The sequence below is a fragment of the Delphinapterus leucas genome, chromosome 12, assembly GCF_059928025.1.
Source record: "Delphinapterus leucas isolate spDelLeu-1000000601 "Yukka" chromosome 12, BTC_Dleu_Yukka2, whole genome shotgun sequence".
NCBI classification, from domain to species: domain Eukaryota; kingdom Metazoa; phylum Chordata; class Mammalia; order Artiodactyla; family Monodontidae; genus Delphinapterus; species Delphinapterus leucas.
The window spans coordinates 48,109,305-48,130,958 of record NC_143140.1 but is presented as its reverse complement, the minus strand read 5'-3'; the positions used below and the strand labels follow the sequence as shown (position 1 = coordinate 48,130,958).

Sequence of the window (21,654 nt, the reverse complement as noted above, 5' to 3'; positions counted from 1 at the left end):
GTTCCCTGGATCCTCCTGAGAGTTCCTGCCTCAGTGGCCTTTATTTCTCCTGCTAAAACTCCTTACCCCGTCTCTACATATTCAAATATTACCTGTCTTTCAGGACCTGCACAAATGTTAAAACTTATCCTCATATCCATCATTACTTAGAAATAATCTCTCCTCCTTGTTGGTTGCTGTTGTACTTCATCTTTACTTCTCTTCTGGCATTTGCCTATTAGTACTATAGTAATTTATATAGATGCCTAGAAGATGTTCTAGACCATAAACTTATTGAGAGAGTGGGGTCTCTGACTCATTTTGGTACACTACTGCTCCAGTACACAATAGGTACTGAGTAAATATTTCCTTAGTGAATGAATATCAGTAAGAATATTAATTACTACGGAATGTTTTTGGATCAGGTAACATATGTATTCAGCACACTTCTCAAATAAATTTTTATTATTTCCTTGTATGTGCAAAGCATGAAAGGGTGAGGACAGTACAAACATGACTGTATCAAGACCTTCTCAGGAGTTTAGTCTGAGAGAAGAAATAATGACATGTACACAAACAATTTTACTATCCGATAGACGAGAGAGAATGTGAACATGGCAATGTGAGAAGTACAGACTAAATGCTATTCAGGGTTAGAAGAGGTTCTGAGTGGGGGAATAAGGACAAGCTTCAGAGAGGTGCCATTTGAGCTGGACTTTGAAGGATGAGTAGAATTTAAATAGAGATTTGAGAGATGAGGGTAACCTAATGAAGTGTTGGATGTAACATTTCTGAGGTGAGAAAGCACTTGAATTATCCCAGAAAGAGTGTGTAGTTCTGTCTGGCTCAAAAATGGATAAGCTGAATTAGGGTAGTATGAAGTAAGACTAGGAAGATATGGGTTGGAGCCTGATCGAGGAAGGCCCTAATATCAGGCTAGGGAGTTTGTTTGTTTTTAAGTGCTAAAAGTTTGTGGGCAACAGAATGAAGTTTTTTTTTCCCAAATGAAATTTTTTTTCCCCATTAAAGAAGCCACCCTTGATTATTATTACTTCATCCATAGCATGGACACAATATGTATGTTTTTAATTGAAGTATAGTTGATTTACAACGTTGTGTTAATTTCTGCTGTACAGCAAAGTGATTCAGTTATATTTATTTATACACACACACACACACACATTCTTTCTAAAAATATTCTTTTCCGTTATGGTTTCTCATAGGATATTGAATATAGTTCCCTGTGTTATATAGTAGGACCTTGTTGTTTATCCATTCTATATATAATAGCTTACATCTGCTAACCTCAACCTCCCACTTCATCCCTCCCCCAACCCCCTCCCCCTTGGCAACCACCAGTCTGTTCCCTATGTCTGTGATTCTGTTTCTGTTTCATAGATAGGTTCATTTGTGCCATACTTTAGATTCCACATATAAGTGATATCATATGGTATTTGTCTTTCTCTTTCTGACTTGCTTCACTTGGTATGATAATCTCTAGTTGCATCTGTGTTGCTGCAGATGGCATTATTTCATTCTTTTTTATGGCTGAGTAGTATTCTATTTTATATACATACCACATCTTTATCCATTCATCTGTTGATGGACATTTAGGTTGTTTCCACGTCTTGGCTGTTGTGAATAGTATTGCTGTGAATGTAAGGGTGAATGTATCTTTGTGAATTATGGTTTTGTCTGGATATGTTCCCAGGAGTGGGATTGCTGGATCATGTGGTAACTCTATTATTAATTTTTTAAGGAAACTCCATACTGTTTTCCATAGTAGCTGCACCAACTTACATTCCCACCAACAGTATAAGAGCGTTCCCTTTCCTCCACACCCTCTCCAGCATTTGTTAGTTGTAGACTTTTTAATGATGGCCATTCTGACTGGTGTGAGGTGGTACCTCATTGTAGTTTTGATTTGCATTTCTCTAATAATTAGTGATGTGGAGCCTCTTTTTTAAAAAAATTAATTAATTTTTCGTTGTGTTGGGTCTTCGTTGCTGCGTGTGGGCTTTCTCTAGTTGTGGCAAGCGGGGGCTACTTTTCGTTGTGGTGTGTGGGCTTCTCATTGTGGTGGCTTCTCTTGTTGCAGAGCATGAGCTCTAGACATGTGGGCTTCAGTAATTGTGGCATGCGGGCTTCAGTAGTTGTGGTGTGCAGGCTCAGTAGTTGTGGCTCGTGGCCTCTAGAGTGCAGGCTCAGTAGTTGTGGCGCACGGGTTTAGTTGCTCCACGGCACGTGGGATCTTCCCAGACCAGGGCTTGAATCCGTGTCCCCTGCATTGGAGGATTCTTAACCACTGTGCCAATAGGGAAGGTGGAGCCTCTTTTCATGTGCCTATTGGCCGTCTGTATTAGCATGGACACAATATTGAAGATGTGTTCTGAAGGTGGTTCTGACCTAGTATAACACTTGTTTGTATTTTACCTATACATTCCCCTAGTGCCTCTACTGCTTAAGTAACTCTAATAAGATTTGAAACTTTAAGCCAGTAGGAATATAGTCTGTGATAGCCTACTTAATTCTTCTCTGATCATGAGGCCTGCTATCTGGACCATATTGTCATGGTTTTGCCAAAGTATTTTCAGGAGTAGAAGATTTAAACTGTATGTTTACTTTATAGATATATTCAGTGGTAGATACAGAAAGATAGAGTATATCAAGTATGAATATGGGTAAAAGGGATATGTTGGAGACATTTGAAAAATTATTATTTTGTATGTGAGCTGAAGAGTAGAGTTGCAGTTTTAGTCAATGAGTAGGGTTTTTAAATGCTTCATTTCTTATTATGATAGGGAATCTGGCTTTACACTATCTGTTAGTCACAACTGTTTCAGAGTACATACCATCTCTAAATTTTCATTTGGTGTGAGAAACCTAGAAAATCCATACAATTAAAGGTGTTAGAGTAAATATAAATTTGCAGTAATAGTATAACCTAACAAATTTAAAAAGTAAATAAAAACCAGTGTTTTGGACTTCACACAAAGAAGCATTACATCATCAGTGAGGTTGGTGTTTTTCATTGTGATTGATTTCATATCTAGAACAGTATTTTAATTATGTCATTTGGATACTAGAATTTAATACAGAAATAGAGAATTTAAATAATGTCACCAAAAAGATGACTTATATTGAGGAATTGCTTTAAAAGGAAAGGAGAAAAGGAGCTAAATATATTCATCTTAGCAGAGAGACAGTTGAGACATAAGTTTATAAATATTTGGAACTTGTAAACACCAAGGGAGGAAAGATGTATTTTAATTTTACAGCAGGATATAGCTAAGAGTAAGAAGATGAAATACAGGATGACTCATTTTTATGGGATTACTATTCTGGTAGGTTGGAAGAATGCCAAGATATAGTTTATCTCTTTTTCAAAATTATGAGCTTCTTGGGCTTCTCTGGTGGTGCAGTGGTTAAGAATCCGCCTGCCAATGCTGGGGACACGGGTTAGAGCCCTGGTCCGGGAAGAGCCCACATGCCTCGGAGCAACTAAGCCAGTGCGCCACAACTACTGAGCCTGAGCTCTAGAGCCCGTGAGCCACAACTACTGAGCTCGCGTTCCACGACTACTGAAGCCCGCATGCCTAGAGCCCATGCTCTGCAACAAGAGAATCCACCACAATGAGAAGCCCACCCACTGTAACAAAGAGTAGCCCCCACTCGCCTCAACAAGAGAAAACCCGTGCACAGCAACAAAGACCCAACGCAGCCAAAAATAAACAATTAATTAATTAATTAAAAAATAAAGATACTACATGTGGGGGCAATTTGTTATTAATAGACACGTAAAATATACATAGCCAACATGTCATAAACAACCTACAGCGCTGTTGAAAATCCAGTAAAAATTCTGCCTGAACCAACGGTGTGTCATAAGGAAGAAAAAAAAAATATATCGCCAAACCAGAACTATGTAGTTTTGCCAGTTAATATGCCAAAATCACCCAGAGTCATTTATTATACATTTCTCTGTAGCTAGAATGTCTGTTGCTTCATTTTCTTTAATCAGCAAGTCCCAAGTTTAAACAACATTTATCATCTCACAGATTCTATGGGTCAGGAATCTAGGTGTGGCTTACTTGGATTCTCTGTTTCAGAGTCTCTTTAAAAGGTTGCAGTCAACTCAAGTCTTGATTGGGAAGAGTCCACTTCTAGTTCACTCACGTGGTTATTTGCAGGATTCATTTCCTCACAGGCTGATGGGTGGAGGCCTCCTTGTTTCCTTGTTACGTTGACCTCTCCATAGAGCATCTCAAAACATGGCAGTTTTCTTTACCAGAGTGGCAAACTTGAGGGCGAGAGAGAGAGAATGTGTGTTAGCAAGATGGAAGTCACAGTCTTCTGTAAGTTAATCATGGAAGTGACGACTCATTACTTTTGCTGTATTCTGTTCATTAGAAGTCACTAGGTATAGCCTACACTCAAGAGGAGTAGTTACGTAAGAGTGTGTATACTGGGGGTGGGGATGATTGGAAACCGTGTCTGAAGCTGCGTACCATAGAGTCTGAGAGGCTTTTAAATGATGTTTGGATCCCGTTATTGTCCTTTTAATTTAGTTATAATATAGTATAGAAAATGCAGGAAGCCCCCTCCTTTCATATATAATTTTTTCCATGTATAAAAGTTGCTTGTGTAGTAAGAGTTTCAGGATAGTTCTAGAGAGTGAAAAAACATTATAATGTACCAATTATTCCTTCCCTTTTACATTCTTCAGTGATTTATTCCCAGAATTTGGTATATGTTCCTTACTTTTCCCCTCCTCTTCTCTTCCCTCCCTCCTTTCCCACCCTGCATTGAACCACAAGTTTAATCCACTTAAATCTGGAGGGTGTGTTAAATTGAGATCCAGGATTTTTCACTTTGAACATACCTAGAGGTTCTTTCTTTGTTATGCAGTCTGAGGCATATGCTTATCACTAATATTAGTACTTTTTTATTTCTATTTTTCTTTTTCACACATTTGTGTAAAGCAAAAGTAAAAATGCAAAGGAAACTTTAAATGATAGCAAAACCTTTGTTTTCCAAGTTTGGTAATGCTGCTGAGTTGTAACAGCTAGCTGACAAGCAGTGAAAGGACAGCATGAAATATAGTCCTTTAGCCAAAAAGAGCATTTGAAGACTTTTTAGGAACAGCACTGTATGAAAATCCAATATATGAAGTCAAAGATGGCCCTCTGTTTTCTACTCAGCTGGAAAAAAAGTGCTGTGCTGTTCTTCTTTGTGAAAGTTTGATTAAAATAAATGCTTGGTTGTTGGAGAATTGTCTAGAAATCTCTCTTTGCCTCACAGCTTCTCTTCATAACTTGTGTGACAAGGAGATGCATCAAGTCTTTAATTTTGTCTGTGCTAAACAGGGCCTGATAAGGCAAGTGTTTATACTTCAAAGAAACCCTTAAAATCTTACTGTAGCCATCATGGCAGCATTTTGCAAGCATTTTCATAATGTTTTAGAGTTTTAGCCTTGCTGAATTCTTATGATATGGGAGCTTTGAGATCCTAGATTAAAAAACAATATATTTCTGGACTTCTCTGGTGGTGCAGTGGTTAAGAATCCACCTGCCAATGCAGGGGACACGGGTTCGAGCCCTGGTCCGGGAAGATCCCACATGCCACGGAGCAACTAAGCCCGTGTGCCACAACTACTGAGCCTGCACTCTAGAGCTTGCACGCTACAACTACTGAGCGCACGGGCCACAGCTACTGAAGCCCACGCACCTAGAGCCTGTGCTCCACAACAAGAGAAGCCACTGCAATGAGAAGCCCGCGCACCGCAACGAAGAGTAGCCCCTGCTCGCCACAACTAGAGAAAGCCCACGTGCAGCAACAAAAACCCAACACAGCCAAAAATAATAAATAAAAAAAAATTATTTCCAAGATAGTCAGTCTTGCTACTTAAGCCTCAGTTTACTTATTTGTAAAATGGCAATAATGATAGGTGCTTTATATTGTTGTTGATTCCATTGTCTTAGCTCCAGAGTTCCTGAATTTCTCCTGATTTCCTTTCTGTAGAAGCTTCTGTCCATTCTTCTGAATATCATCAGCAGTGCAGCGATGCCCTTTCTTTTAACCACTTGCTTCCCCAGAATTCCTTTAGCCTGATACTCCTCCTAGCCACTTATGCTTTACAGAGTAGAGCTCTACTGTAAATATGTGAAACATGCTTCTTGGTGTTTTAAAAAAAAAAGTAGGGCATGTTTCATCTGGTTTATATTTAAATATTGCTAAATATTTTATATTTTAAAAAGTTTTTAAAAACTGGCTTAAATAGATCAAAGTTAGTGTTTCACTTAACTTTTCATTCTAACAATTCCATGCTAATCAAATGACTATTATTTTTCATTTGATTTATTAACGTTTCACTTGACAAATTGTGACCGAAAGCAGCATTTATTTTAATATGATTTAGTCACCCTAATTTCTTTCAGAATGCAAAGCTAACAATGAAAAAAGTTAAGTATGGCCTGGTTATCTTCTAACCTTCAATTTTAGGTGATTTTGGACAATTACAGATCTTGTCATGCTGAAGAATCACACTAGGGCTTTTGCTGGTGACCTTTGGTTCCTAACTAGTTCCTTAGAGCTGGTCCTCCACAGTCTGTGGCTCAGCTGCTCATGATGGCAGCCTGAAGGCCTTTGATGGTAGTCATGTCTTCTGTGTACAGATGCTTCTACTGCTTCTATACAAGGCCTTGTAAAGATAGGTATGGTAATGTTTCTTACAATGCTCTGGATACTGTGACACACATCTTACAAATGTAAGAAGGTATTATTGAGGTGTTTTCTAGATATGGGGCTGTGATTCTTTCTGGCATGTCAGTTTTTCCATCATCCATGCCCATAGCCGAGTAACCGGAGCTTGCAGCAGAGTCCTGCACATCTGCTGGTTTGAGTTAGAGCATAGTGCCCTACCATCTGTTTGACAGGCAGGTGATACACACTAAGAGTCATACTTCTAAGAGGGCCAGCTTCAAAGGGGACGTGGTTTGACTCACAGTGGCTTATGAGGCCTCTGAAGGTTCAGCTCGGTGACAGGGCTCTTTTGATGATCCTGACTTTAGTATAGTTCTATTAGCCTGTACTGACAAACACATTTCTAGAAGGCTATTTGCCAAGTTAACTTCATAGTCCCTAAAAGGGTATATAGTCAAGATATATTCCACAGTGACAGCAATGGCAGAAACTGGTTAGGAGTGAAGGCTTACAGAAGGAGCCCCAGTAGTTTGAGGCCTATGTTTAGAACTGAAGAATCAATTCAGGCATACTATTTTATTAAATTAATTTTATTGAAGTAGAATTTATATACAATAAAATATACCCATTTTAATTACAAATTGATGAATTAGGACAAATGTGTATGCTACCACAGGCATTCTATTTGACCAACACCGTAGGATGATTCAAGATCCCTTACTGAGAATGATGGTATCTTCGTCAAGAGGGGACCTTGCATTTAAGGACTGATGATTCGTTTCACTGGGAGATTATTTATGACGGTTATTTTGTGTGATCATATTTTCTACTAAGCACACATCTGGGTAGAAGTCTTCTGTTGGTGAGGACTATAAGTCAATTAAGTATTGTTTATTTGCCAAGTGTGCTTTTGTTCTCATAACCCTGGCCTGGAGTGCATCTCTGAGAGACTTAGGTTCTAAGCCTGGGTCTGCCACTGTGGACAGTGGACTTAGTTGAGGTTATAGGTTTTTTGTGTTTCTTCATGAGTAAAATGAGAGGGCTGTTTGATAACTTCTACCTCTGACATTCTTAATTTCTCATGATAATAAGAATGAATTATTTGATTTGAATGTGACTGTCACAAATGTAAATGGAAAACTATTTTCTACCAGTGTTGCTTCTCTGCAGATGGATTGTACTAGTTAATGAACAGGATAACATCTGAATACCTTTGTAGCCTTGTTTCCTGGCCTTGCTGTCAATGTGGAATATATCTTGATTATACTGTTGGTGACCTTGAAGTTTGTTAGGTAAATTGCCTTCTAGATACATGTGTTTGTCTTGCATAAAGCTTTTTATAAAGGCTGCTTTTTATTGGTTCTTGTTAGAGAAAAGAAAACCTTATCTCTGCTGTTCAGGCCTGTAACCACTCCTAAAAGGCAAAGACAAAGAAGTGCATTGTTAACTGTTGTGCAGTGCTGGGTTGGCAGCTGTTTACCATGAATACCGAGGTTTAATTAACATAGGTACCTGTTACAGATACCTCTAGACCATTTTAAGGTAAAATGAAATTAATCACAGCATTTAGTATTATAGACTGCTCATTTTAAGACAGCCTACATCTAGTTATTGATACATAATTTCTAACTGGGAAGGAATTTTCGCTGAGAAAGAGCACTTTAAATAGTGGTTAGGTTCTCTGAATACAAAGGCCTATTTAACCCACAGTACACCTAAAGTATGACACTAATAGAACTATGGAACATAATGTCCATTTTTCTGGATTTCTGTGGGGGAAGTACTGGTTTTTAGACCTAGAATATTTGCTTTATAAACATATTTCGTCCTTCTAAGGTGTTCCAGACAGTATGCTGGGCACTGGAAATACAGGGATAGGTAAAATACAGTCCCTTTCCTAATGAATGCGTGGTGGGGAAGATACACATAAATTGATAATCATAAAATAGTAAGGTTTAAAAGAGAAACTGTAAAGTATGTTCAGGGATTTAGCTATGCATAAGGTACTGAGAGTACAGAAGCATACCTAACCAGTTGGGATGGGGCTCTCTTGGAGGACTGAGCTGAATCTGAAAGGATGAGTAGAAATTTATAAGAATGACTTGGGGGACGTGGGTGGGGAGAACATTCCAGGCAGAGGGGACAACATGAATAAGGGAATGGGGTAAGAAACTGTGAGCGCTTTGATATTACTGGGGCAAAGCAAAAAAGTAGTGAAAGAAGAGGAAGAAGAAAGAAGTAGGGACCAGATTACAGTGGATCTTAATTGTCACGTTTAGAAGCATGGGTTTTTCCTGTGGTCAGTCAGAGCTGAGCTGGTCAGGTTTTTGCTTAAGAAACACTACTGAGACAGGGATGTGGAGAATTGGTTTGAGGGTGCAGGGATAGCAGCTTTCTCAGGCTGTTGTAATGAGCTGGTTGAGAAATGATGAAGGCCTGAATCAGGTCAGAGGTAATGGGGGGGGAGATAGCAGATAAATCTTTAGGAGGTAAGATAATCAGGCCTGAGGATTGGTTAGATTTTAGGAATAAAGGACAGGTGTTCAGACTTCTGCTTTTGTTGATTGAGTGACTGAGAAGGGAATACTATCAGAAAGAGAGACAGTGAAGATTCAGTTTGAACAAGTTGAATTTGAGATGATTGTGGAGATAGCCAGCATACAGTTGACATATCTCTAGATATATAGAAGCTTAGAGACCTAGAGGTATAGATTTTGGAGTCATTGGCATATGAGTGATTGTTGAAACCCTGGACTGAATTAAAATTAGGTCTTTAAAAAATCTATATTCAGAAGTGAGCTTGGCATATTTCATGGTAAGTGCTCACTCTGGTTTCTTAACAATTTCTTTCAAAATTGAGAACTTGCCTACCAAAGGACGATGAATACTGAGCATTGGCAATTTTCATTCATTCATTTAATTGTTCATTCATTCAACAAATCTGTTTTTTTAATTGACATCTGCTGATTGTTTTATTTAATTTTTCACTTTAAAAACAAGACCAAAATCAAAACCTCTGAACTTATACTTTTCAACCTGAAAGAATCAAAGAATATAGTTATAATTCTAAAGTAGCATCAATAAAGCAAGTGTTATTCTTATGAGTATTAATGGACTATACTGAAAGGTAAAATATAATACTCTTATTTTGTACTTACTTTGAAATGCTGCCACTGAACAGATGTTTATTCTGAAAGATGCTACTATGAAGTTTGCAGACTCAAATACTGATAATCGTTATTCAAAAGTAAATTTATGGAATAACTAGAAAACAGGCTGAATTGGAACCTGTGGATAGTTTTATGATATTAATTAGCAACATTTTTTTAAAGATATAGAAAGCTATTGTTTTAATATAAATTAGAAGTTTTAAAACCATCTCCCTTTAGTGCTTTCAATTATCACATAAACCAAAGACCCAAATAATTTCAAATGATCACAGATACTATTTAGGCAAAAATTCTCATGTGTCAGTACTTTTAATGTTGTGCACATCAAATTATAGTAAAAAAATGACTGTAAAGATGCAGCCCCTCTATTTCCATGAACAGCACACTGCATTACAGTAAACCGAGCTTATATTCAACCATCAAATGTGGTTCTCCTATTATTTCATTTTGTGACAGGTCATTAAGAATATCTTCAAGTCCAATAGTCTCATCATTACCCCTCAAGATATCCAATGAAAGGTTTGAGCTGGGAAGAAATGGAAGACACTGAACCTGCTGCACTGCCTTGAATTCCATTTGTAGTTTTAGTGGAGCAAATAGACCCTGGATGTTTCTCAGTGTGGAAAAGTTCATTTTATCTTGGTTGAGCTGGAAATTTTTTTCTGTTAATTCAAGAGGATGACTGGGCAAAAGTTCATTTTTCACACAAGAAAAATCTTTTTGAAGAAGATCATGACTTTCAAAAGGTCCACTTGCTGAAAGTTCAGTAACTGGAATACTGTCCTTTAGCTGAGATCCAAGTCCTCTGGCATTCACCTTCAACTCGCTCTGCGAACCCATTCAACAAATATTTATTAAACGCTGTATGCCTGGATTTCAGCAGATACATAAAGTGGTGATAGAAATATCTTCCCTGCCCTTTAGGAGGTTGCAGTCACAATAATCAGATTCTCTATATTTTTAAATCCTTTACTCTCAATGAAGTTATTTTAAGAGGTAAAATTATGATAGACTGATGCTACTAGCAAATGACTATTGTGCTTAAGAAAAAAAGCATGTCTCTCACTCTTAGTTCTTTGTCCTGTTTGTTACAATACAGAATCTTATTTGTTCAAGGTGAACAATGGAGAACAGTGTAAAGAAAGGAACATAAACTGAAAATTTTCTCCTGGGAATGTACTTCTGTATGAAATGTGACGAGAGTCATGCCACTTCTGTATTTAAAGAAAAGAATAGTTGTAGCTATTAATATTAGGCTAGCACTGTTCATTGTTCAGAAACTAGTCCAGTTGATGTCTGATTGGTTTTTTCCTATTATTCAGGATTGTAGACAGTTGTGTTTGTTTTTCTGTCTTCTTTACTGGTGCTGATGAGACTCATCTTGTGGGTTTCATATTTTTGTTCCAAATGTCCTGGTGTAGGAAGTGTAAAGCAAATGTAGTAGGATAATTGTATATCTTTAGGCTGTTCTATTTATGATGTGCCAATTAACTGAAATAAATTTAACCCTGTGAAAAAAATTGATTCTATAAAAGGAAAAAGCAAATCTAGAATACATGCAAAACATCATGAATGTACATTCAAGAATTAACTAAATTCTGCTAAAATATAGATATTTCAAGAATAATTTCTGAGTAACCATACTGTTTATCACATTAATTCCCTGACTTTTGCCTTTAAAATACAATTTAACTAAAACGAACCCGGCAGCCTTGATTTGTCCAATTTTATTGCTGATAACTTGAATATGAGACATCCAACTCCTGCCATTTCTACTGTTTCTATGGTAACTAAAGTGTGCAAACCCAGCAGTATCACTTTCTTTCACAGCTGGCATTTTGTGTTCACAGTAAGAAGAGGGGTTTTAGTAAAGCATAGTCTGTGTTAACTGGGATGTAACTAGGTCAGAACAATTTTGGTATCCTTTTTTCATTCTTTTAGGTTTGTACGTGTGTGTGTGGGTGTGTGTGCATGAGCTGCAGTTTCCTTTGTTTTTTAATAGCATATACCTTCACTTAATTAATCACTGTCAAAGTTAGTCTTTTGAAAATTCAGCATAATATCTGTAAACACAACTCAGTGTGGAATCTTGAGGGTTATATGGAGTTGTTCAGAGACTTGCCCCTAGCCCTGTAGGTCCTTGAGTATTTCCCTTAAGAAGAAGAAAATCGATGTGAAAATGCTTTGAAAAGTTAAATGCATTTTATTTTTTTATTTATTTTATTTTCCATTATGATTTATTACAGGATATTGAATATAGTTCCCTAAGTTAAATGCATTTTCATGGTGATCATGTTATTTATTTTGCTGTTATTGTTGTTATTTTGAAACATGAAGTATCTTATGACCGTAACACATTCACTCGTCCTGAAGGGGACAGATAAAGCCCAGTTAAGAGGTGTGCATTAAAAAATGATTCCCGGGCTTCCCTGGTGGCGCAGTGGTTGAGAGTCCGCCTGCCGATGCAGGGGACACGGGTTCATGCCCCGGTCTGGGAAGATCCCACGTGCCGCGGAGCGGCTAGGCCCGTGAGCCATGGCCGCTGAGGCTGCGCGTCCGGATCCTGTGCTCCGCAACGGGAGAGGCCACAACAGCGAGAGGCCCGCGTACCGCAAAAAAAAAAAATTTCCTCTGTGATTCTAGATTTTTACTTGACTACAGGAACCCTTCTCTATGGATACTGCCCAAGCTCTAGGTTCCTTTCTCAGACTGTACAAAAGAGCTCACAGTCGCTGCTCCCCTAAACCATGTCACCACTTCTGCCCTCATCTCAGGCCTCACTCTTAGAGCTTCCATGGACTTCAAGTAGATCACGTCAAAGTTATTCTCTACTGTCTTCAGAACTAGCTAGATCCTCTTCTCTCTCTCTCTCTCTCTCTCTCTCTCTCTCTCTCTCTCTCTCTCTCTCTCTCCTCATTCCATTGTGGTGCTCATATTCATATTCTCTGTTTCCATATAGTGTGACTGCAGGAACTTCTAATAAGAGCTAACAGTGGTCCAAGATGAACTTCCTGCTTTTCTCCCATTCAGCAGCTCATAATCTATTTTCATTTCTTATACGAAGCAATTTTTGTTCCCTTATATCATACTTTGTGTTTTTATCTTATATCTTTATTTTAAAAGGATTTAATTCCTAAATCCAAAATTTAGGAATTGCGAATAGTGTAACAAATGGTACATAAAATGGTTTATTTGATGATTTTACAATTTAAAAAATTGTTATATCCCAGAGATTCCCATTCTCACTAAGGCCTTGAAAAATGTACTCTAAATCTGCCTTTACCTTTTTTCCACTTATTTGGGTCTCATTTATTGTGTCTAGCTTCTGTAAATGCACAGAAATTATTTTTTCTGTGTCACCAGTGACCTTCTAATTGTCCCAAAGTTGCCTCTTCTCAGCTTTCATTCTGTTGCACCTGAAGGCTACCTCTTCCTTTTTAAACTCTTAGCTTCTAGAACCCTATGCTGACCGTTTTCTTACCTTGGATGCTCTTTCACCAGTTCTTTCACTGGCTCTTGTTCTTCTACCCTTTATTCCTCTCAGCATTATTTTTTTCTTATATTTTTAAAATACCATTTATCTACTTGTAAACAATACCAAAATATACAAAATCAAACATTATGGAAATATATAATGTAGTAGAAAATGGTAATCTCTCCAAACTCTGCTATCAGAGATTGGGCAGGATATATATAAAATAAATTATGCAATTTGTAAAAATTATGGGTAAGATGGATAATATAACAAAATGATGCTAATTCTAGTCATGAAAAACCTAGTCTTTCTGAGCCCCCACGTCATTCTGTCTGACCGGCACCCCTCCCTAACCTTTGCCCCACCCCTCCTCTGCTGCCCCTGGGCTAAATCCCCTCCTCTCACATTGACTGCAACCGCACTGACCTCCTTGCTCTTTCTCCAGTGAGTCACCCTGCCAGCTCACCAAGGTTTATCCTCACTGCTCCGAACACCATGATCTTGCTCTGCTGCAGATCTCGTGGCAGCCCTCATCAACTCTCAGAGCACAGGCTAGACAGTGCTCAAGAACCCATCCAGGGGCTTCCCTGGTAGCGCAGTGGTTGAGAGTCTGCCTGCCGAGGCAGGGGACACGGGTTCGTGCCCCGGTCCGGGAAGATCCCACATGCCGCGGAGCGGCTGGGACCGTGAGCCATGGCCGCTGAGCCTGCACGTCCGGAGCCTGTGCTCCGCAGCGGGAGATGCCACAATAGTGAGAGGCCCGCGTACCACACACACACACACACACACACACACACAAAAGCCCATCCAGTTCTGCTACCCAAATGACTTGTGCCAAAAGCAGAACCACTGCAAACAGCAAGCAAGCACTACGTAGGGTTTCCTTCTCTTTAGAATCATCAGTGCCTTACCACTCTGTTCTCCCCGATGCCCACTGTTCTCCGTAGCGTGTCTCTGCTTTACCTGTGCCTCAAGCCTTTCAAGTTGCTCTTCCCTTATTACTGCACTTTCTTCACGTCTTATCCCAGATGTTACCTTCTCAGAGAGGCATTATGTAAGTAATTTAAAATTATGCTTAAATGATGTTGGAAATAACACCCTGTCATCCCACTCCCAACAGTACCTAGCCCCATTCCTTGCTTTATATATTATCTTACAAAGCATAACAGTCAAGAGCCTATCACTTAACTCAATAACTGGAATATTACCAATAGCTTGCTTCTATTTATGTTTTTTCCCTCATCCTGTCCTCTTGTCTCCTCCCAAGAGGTAACAAATATCCTGAATTTTGAACCTATTATTCACTCCTTTTAAAAAAAATAGGTTTATCACATTTGTATATATGCCTGAACAGAACATTTTTTAGCTTTGCTCGGTTTTAAGTTTTATGAAAATGGCATCCTGTGTATATAGTCTTCTAAAACTTGCTTTTTTTCTCTCAACATAATGCTTCCAAGATCTGAACATTTTTTACTTTTGTTTGTAATTCAGTGATTTTCACTGCTTTTAAAATTCATTGTGTGACTCGACCACGATTAATTTCTCCATTTTCCTATTGGCTAGAAATTTGGGTTGCGTCCAGATTTTTTTTTTTATTACAAACTGTGCTGCTATGAACATTCTTTGGTGTTTCTAAAAATGGAATTACTGAGTCAAAGGGTATGCAATTGTTCAGTTTTGCAAGATGATGCCAAATTGTTTTCCAAAAAAGTTGTACCAATTTATTCTCCCACCAGCAATGTATTGGAGCTCACCTGAGCTACTTCCTACTCAACTGTTCTTAATTTTTAACCAATTTACTAGGTGTAAAATGGTATCTCACTGTGATTTTAATTTGCATTTTCCCCATTATTGATGAGGTATAGCATCATCTTTTCATATGCTTAGTGGTTAAACATTTTCTTCTTTTTGTTAAATCCCTGTTTGGACGTTTTGTCCATTTTTCTGTTAGCTTGTTTTTCATATTGATTTGTAGGAGTTCTTTATTCTGGATACTAAACCTTTGTTACTGATAAGTGTTGCAAATACTTCTGCCTGTCTGTGCTTTGTCTTTTTATTTTCCTTATCTTTGATGATTGGAAGTTATTTTAATAGACAAATTTATGTCTTTTCTCTTATGGTTATTCTTTGTATCTTGTTTAAGAAATTCTTCCTCACCTCAGAAAGATATTCTCCAGTTTTTTTTTCCTCCAAAGTTTTAAAGTTTTGCTTTTCACATTTAATTCCTTAATCCTCCTGAAATTGTTGTTTATATGATATGAGGTGAGGATTCATTTTACTTAGTTTTTTCCCACTTAGATAACCTGTTGTGCCAGCACCATTTATTGATTAGTTCTTCCTTTCTCCACTGATCTGAAGTTCTCTCTCAGTATTTTGGTTCCATCTGGGTTCTCCATTCTCTCCCATTGATCAGTTTGTCTATCCCTGTACTAGAACCACACTGTTTAATCACTATAGCTTTAAAATAAATCTTGATATAATGTTTTGAGCCAGATTCCTCTCCTCATCGCCTACCCCTAACACTTAGTGAATATCTTGGCTATTCTTAGCTCTTTGCTCTTTCACATACATTTTAAAATCAGCTTTTCAAGTTCCACAAGGAAACTCTGATGGAATTTTGATTGAAATTGCATTGAATATACAGAGAAGTATTGGGAGAATTGATGTCTTTACTATATTGAGTCTTCTTATCTATTAACATGAGCTCTTAATTTATTTAGAACTTCTTAATATCATTTAAAACAAGGTTTCAAGGTGTTCTGTATAAAAATCTTGTAAATCTTTTGATATATTTATTCCTAGGCACCTTATACTTTTTTGTTGTTGTTGCTATAGAAATGCTGCCTTTGAAAAATTATATTTCCTAGCTTTTTTTTTCTGATATACAGAAATACAGTTGACTTGTTCATATTGTTCAAGTAGCCAGACGTTCTAAACTCTCTTACTTTTGCTAATAATTTGCCTGTAAATACTTTGGGCTTTCTATGTAGATAATTATATTATCTGAAAATAACAATAGTTTTATTTTTGCCTTTCTAATATATATGTCTTTAATTATTGCTTTATAGTAATAGACTTATAGTACAGTGTTGATTTTAGAAGTGTTAATAGTGGGTATTCTTACATTATTCCTGATTTTAAAGGAAATGATTTCATTGTTTCTTTCTTAGTTTTTGATATATACCCATTATCAGGTTAAGGAAGTTTTTTCTAGTCTAACTTGCTGAGAGTTTTTATCATGACTGGGTGTTAAATTTTATGAGCTGCTTTTTCAGCCTCTATCAAGATAATTAAATCATCTTTCTTCTTTAATCTGTCACTGTGGTGATGGACTTATATAGATTTTCTTATATTAAGCCATCCTGGCATTCCTTTTTCTGGATTTGGCTTATTACTATTTTGTTTAATATTTTTGAGTGGAGTTGGCCTGAAGTTTTTCTTTCTTATCCTTTTTTGGTTTTTCTATCAAGGTTATACTGGCTTTCTAGAATGTGTTGGGAGTATTCCCTCTTCTTCTATTCTCTGAAAATGTTTGAATAAAATTGAAAACAATCTGTTCATTGAAAATTTGGAGAACTTGCCTCTGTGATCATCTGTTTTCTTGGTAGCAAGATTTTTCTTTTTAACATCTTTATTGGAGTATAATTGCTTTACAATGGTGTGTTAGTTTTTGCTTTAAACAAAGTGAATCAGCTATACATATACATACATCCCCATATCTCCTCCCTCTTGCGTCTCCCTCCCACCCTCCCTATCCCATCCCTCTAGGTGGTCACAAAGCACCGAGCTGATCTCCCTGTGCTATGCGGCTGCTTCCCACTAGCTATCTGTTTTACAGTTGGTAGTGTATATAAGTCCATACCACTCTCTCACTTCGTCCCAGCTTACCCTTTGGTAGCAAGATTTTTAAGTTCAGTTTTACTTTATTTACTACTTCTTGGTTTCTTCAGGTTTTCTAATTCATTTTGAGTCAATTTGTAGGTTACAGTTTCTTGAATTTGCCTATTTTGTATATATTTTTAAATTAATAGATATAGTTTTTTAATAGGGTTCTTTTATCTTTCTAACCTCCACTGAATCTATAGTTATGTTCCTTTTTTAAATTTGTAATATCATCTATTTGCACTTTCTCTCCTTTTGTTGTAGTTGTCCTAAAGGCTTCATAAATCCTCTCTTGTTCATAAATTCCTGTCCTTACCTTTATACTTCTACTTTCTTTTGTTTTAGTCTGTTGAATTTTGCTTTGTTTTGTTTTAACTTCTTAACTTAGGCACATAATTATTTTCAGCCTTTCTTCCTAACGTAAATATTTAAGGCTATACATTTCCCTTGTAAGTTCCACAGGTTTTGATAGGTCATACTATCATTATTCCATTTCTGAGTATTTTAAATTTCTTCATACTTTCTCCTTTTACCTTTGAATAATTTAGAGTTATTTTTACATTTCCAAATATATGGAGTTTTAGATTTATACTTTTGTAATTGACTTTTTTTGGGGGGGGCTGCATTGGGTCTTCATTGCTGTGCGTGGGCTTTCTCTAGTTGTGACGAGCGTGGGCTTTTCATTGCGGTGGCTTCTCTTGTTGCGGAGCATGGGCTCTAGGCGTGTGAGCTTCAGTAGTTGCAGCACGTGGGCTCAGTAGTTGGCGGCACATGGGCTTCAGTAGTTGTAGAGCGCAGGCTCAGCAGTTGTGGCGCACAGACTTAGTTGCTCCACGGCAAGTGGGATCTTCTAGGACCAGGGATCGAACCTGTGTCCCCTGCATTGGCAGGCTGATTCTTAACCACTGCACCACCAGGGAAGTCCCTGTAATTGACTTTTAACTTAATTTCATTGTGGTCAGAGAACATAGTCTGTTTGATAACAATTCCTTGAAATTTCTTGAGACCTGCTAGTACACTAACAACATTTGTAAACGTTCCATGTATGATTGAAAAAAAAATGTGTACTCTCTAATTATTGGGTAAAAAGTTGTGTATATGCCTGTTAGATCAACTTTGTTAATTGTGTCCTTTGGATGGTCTATATCTTACTAATCTTTTGTCTGCTTGACATATCAATTATTGAGAAATGTTTGTTATCCTTGGTCTTTTCCCTCCGTGAAATTATATCAAATACATATATATTTCAAGTACATAATGAGTTTTAGGAGTGTTCTCTCTTCCTGGTGAATTGAATCTTGTATCATTACATGGTGACCATCTCTACTCCTAATAATGCTTTTGTCTTAAAAGCTATTTTGTCTGACATTACTATAGTTGATTCTTTTAGCAGTTTGCCTGCTCTTTTAATAGCCTTTTACTTTCAGCTTTTATGGTCCTTCCACTTAGATGGATCTCTTGTAAATAGTATGTGAATGGATTAAAGTATGTTTTTAGCAGGAAAATGTATTGTTTTAGTCCTTAGGCCTAAGTTAGGAAGTTTTTCCTACAGAGAGGGTTTCCTTTTTCTTCTTCTGGTTTACTTTAGTCCCCATGGGAGTCTTGACTGATTGTCAGGGAACAGGCTCAGTTTCTTCACCTTGCTGGTGGTCCAGGGTTCAGTGTCCCCAGTGAAGTGTGTTACTGGCATCTGCTCCCAGGTCCATCCTGCCTTTCCTTCCTTCTCCAGCCCTTATTTGGGGGTGGGGCTGGGGTTGTTGTAGATATCCCTTATCTCAGTGGTTCCCCAGACGTTTTGGCACCAGGGACCAGTTTCATGGAAGACAGTTTTTCCATGAATTGGAGTGGGGAGGATGGTGCAGGCGGTAATGCGAGCGATGGGGATCGATGGGGAGCGGCAGATGAAGCTTCGCTCACTTGCCTGCCGCTCACCTCCTGCTGTGCAGCCGGACTGGTACTGGTTTGCGGCCTGGGGGTTGGGGACCCCTGCCTTATCTCTTGTGAGATCAAGGATCCTTCAAGGAATGTTTCTTAGGCAGCATATATATTGTTGTTCTGTAATGGCAGGGTCTCCTAGAGCACCTACTCAGCCATAATACCAGATGTGGAAATCTCTTTGTGTTCTCCTTATTTAATTTTTATCCACAGCACTTATCAATACTGATGTACTGTACATTTGTTATTTATTGCCCTTCTCTTCCCACTAGAATGTAAGCTCCATGAGGTCAAGGATCTTGCCTGGTTTTGTTTACTACTGTATCTCTAGCATCTAAATCACTGCTAGATACTCAATCAGTATTTGTTGAATGAGTGACTATGGAGGGAAGTGAAGGCGGTGCAAAAAAGCAATGCCAAATCTTGAACTTTTCCTTTGAAATGCTCTTATGTGTTGCTCCATGACCATTGTCACAAGTTAGGGACCCCTTACTTTTCCCTTGACTATTGTAACCACTTCCAACTGGTCTCTGTCTCTACTTTGTGGTCCACCTTTCCTTCTCAGTTCATCCTTCACAGTGCTACCAGAGTTTTTTCCTAAATATAGATCTGATTATCTCACTGTCTTGTCTCGGCTTAGCCTATAGCATAAATTATAGTTTCTTTAATGTGACGTTTAATTTCCAACATAGTTCCTAGCCTTAGGAATGCTCTACACTGAGCATTCTATGCTCTAGTCAAAATCAAAATACTTGTAGGCTCTCCCAGTATGTCATGTCCCTGGGTTTTCTTTGTGACCAGGCTCTTACTTTTAGGGTTCTCTAAGCCTGAAAAGTCATTCTTCTCTTTATGCTTATCAAAATCTTAGGCACTCTTAAATTCATCTAAAGTCATCTCCTTCCTAAAGACTATCCTGATATTCACTGAGAAGAATCATCTATTCCTGGCAATTTATTTTGCTGTTTTGGTACTTTCTGTAATCTGCCTTGTACTCTAAAAAGTAATCTGTCTGTCTTTCCCTACTAGATATTAAACTCCTTGAAGTCAAGGGCTTCATGTTTTATTTCTCTTTGTTCCCTGAAAGTCTGCAGGACAGTGTTTTATACATAATGGATCTTTGATAAATAGTTGTTAAACTTGAATTTTGAAGGTTTGGTTTTTTGTCTGATGCATTTTTCTCTTTCTGCTACAGTAAACTAATCTTGTCTCATGTCTTCAATTATCACACTCCAGTGACAATAACTTTCAAATCTAAATCTTTGGGTTTCCCTGGTGGCACAGTGGTTAAGAATCTGCCTGCCAATGCAGGAGGCACAGGTTTGAGCCCTGGTCCAGGAAGATCCCACATGCTATGGAGCAACTAAGCCCATGTGCCACAACTACTGATCCTGTGCTCTGGAGCCCACGAGCCACAACTACTGAGCCTGTGTGCTGCAACTACTGAAGCCCATGCACCTAGAGCCCGTGCTCTGCAATAAGAGAAGCCACCACAATGAGAAGGCCGCGCACTGCAATGAAGAGTAGCCCCCGCACCGCAACTAGAGAATGCCCGCATGCAGCAGTAAAGACCCAGCGCAGCCAAAAATAAATAAATAAAATATAAATTCATTTTAAAAAAAAATCTAAATCTTCCTATTTCCACTCCCCTGGCTAGTACAACTAGGCCTCTCATATCACTCAAACTCAATGTGCCATCTCCTTCTCTTTGTTGTTCCCCCTCCCAAATCAGTACCTCTCATAAATTTTCTATCACAAGGGCACCATTCTTCCAGTCACATAAACTCAAAACCTTAATGAAATCTTTATCACCCTTTGTCTCAATCTTCTGCCTTCAACTAGTCACAAAGTCCTGTTAATTTCTCCTTTAAAATGTTCCTCAGCTCCATAGCTCCCTCGTCATTTCAGCTGAGAAGTCCTTGGATGAAGCGCTTATCACCTTACACCCAGTTGTGATACCTCCCTCTTTCTTGTAATCTCACTGCCTGTAATGTGTACAAAGGCCCGATTACTTCACCTGGCAATTAAGATTCTGCAGGGTCTAGGTTCATTTTACCACCTCCAACATGAGTCCTCTGCCTTCTGTCAAGTCAGACTTATTACTCTTTCCTAAGCTTGCTTCGTTCATAGCCCTTTTTTTTTTTTTTTTTTGGTACGCATGCCTCTCAGTGTTGCAGCCTCTCCCGTTGCGGAGCACAGGCTCCGGACTCGCAAGCCCAGCGGCCATGGCTCACAGGCCCAGCCACTCCGCAGCATGTGGGATCTTCCCGGACCGGACACGAACCCGTGTCCCCTGCATCGGCAGGCGGACTCTCAGCCACTGCGCCACCAGGGAAGCCCAGCCCTTACCTTTCTTCTGCTCTGCCATTCTAGCTTCTGTTCATTTTTCAGGATCTGGATAATGGACATAGCCGCTGCCCCACCTCCAGTGAACATTTCCCTTAACAATGGGAGCTCTTGTTAATCAGTTCCTTCTTTGAACTTTTTTTTTCTTTAATGCTTATTGTTTTCATT

At 38.4% G+C, this 21,654-nt stretch overlaps 1 protein-coding gene and 1 pseudogene across 4 annotated transcripts in view; one reads left to right on the top strand and one right to left on the bottom strand.

Annotated features, from left to right (window-relative positions):
• Window positions 1-21,654, top strand: part of CDK19 (cyclin dependent kinase 19) — a 180,929-nt gene that overhangs the window by 134,202 nt on the left and 25,073 nt on the right. The gene's annotated exons all lie outside the window — the stretch shown is intronic.
• LOC115802040 (proteasome maturation protein pseudogene) lies at window positions 9,798-10,923 on the bottom strand (annotated as a pseudogene).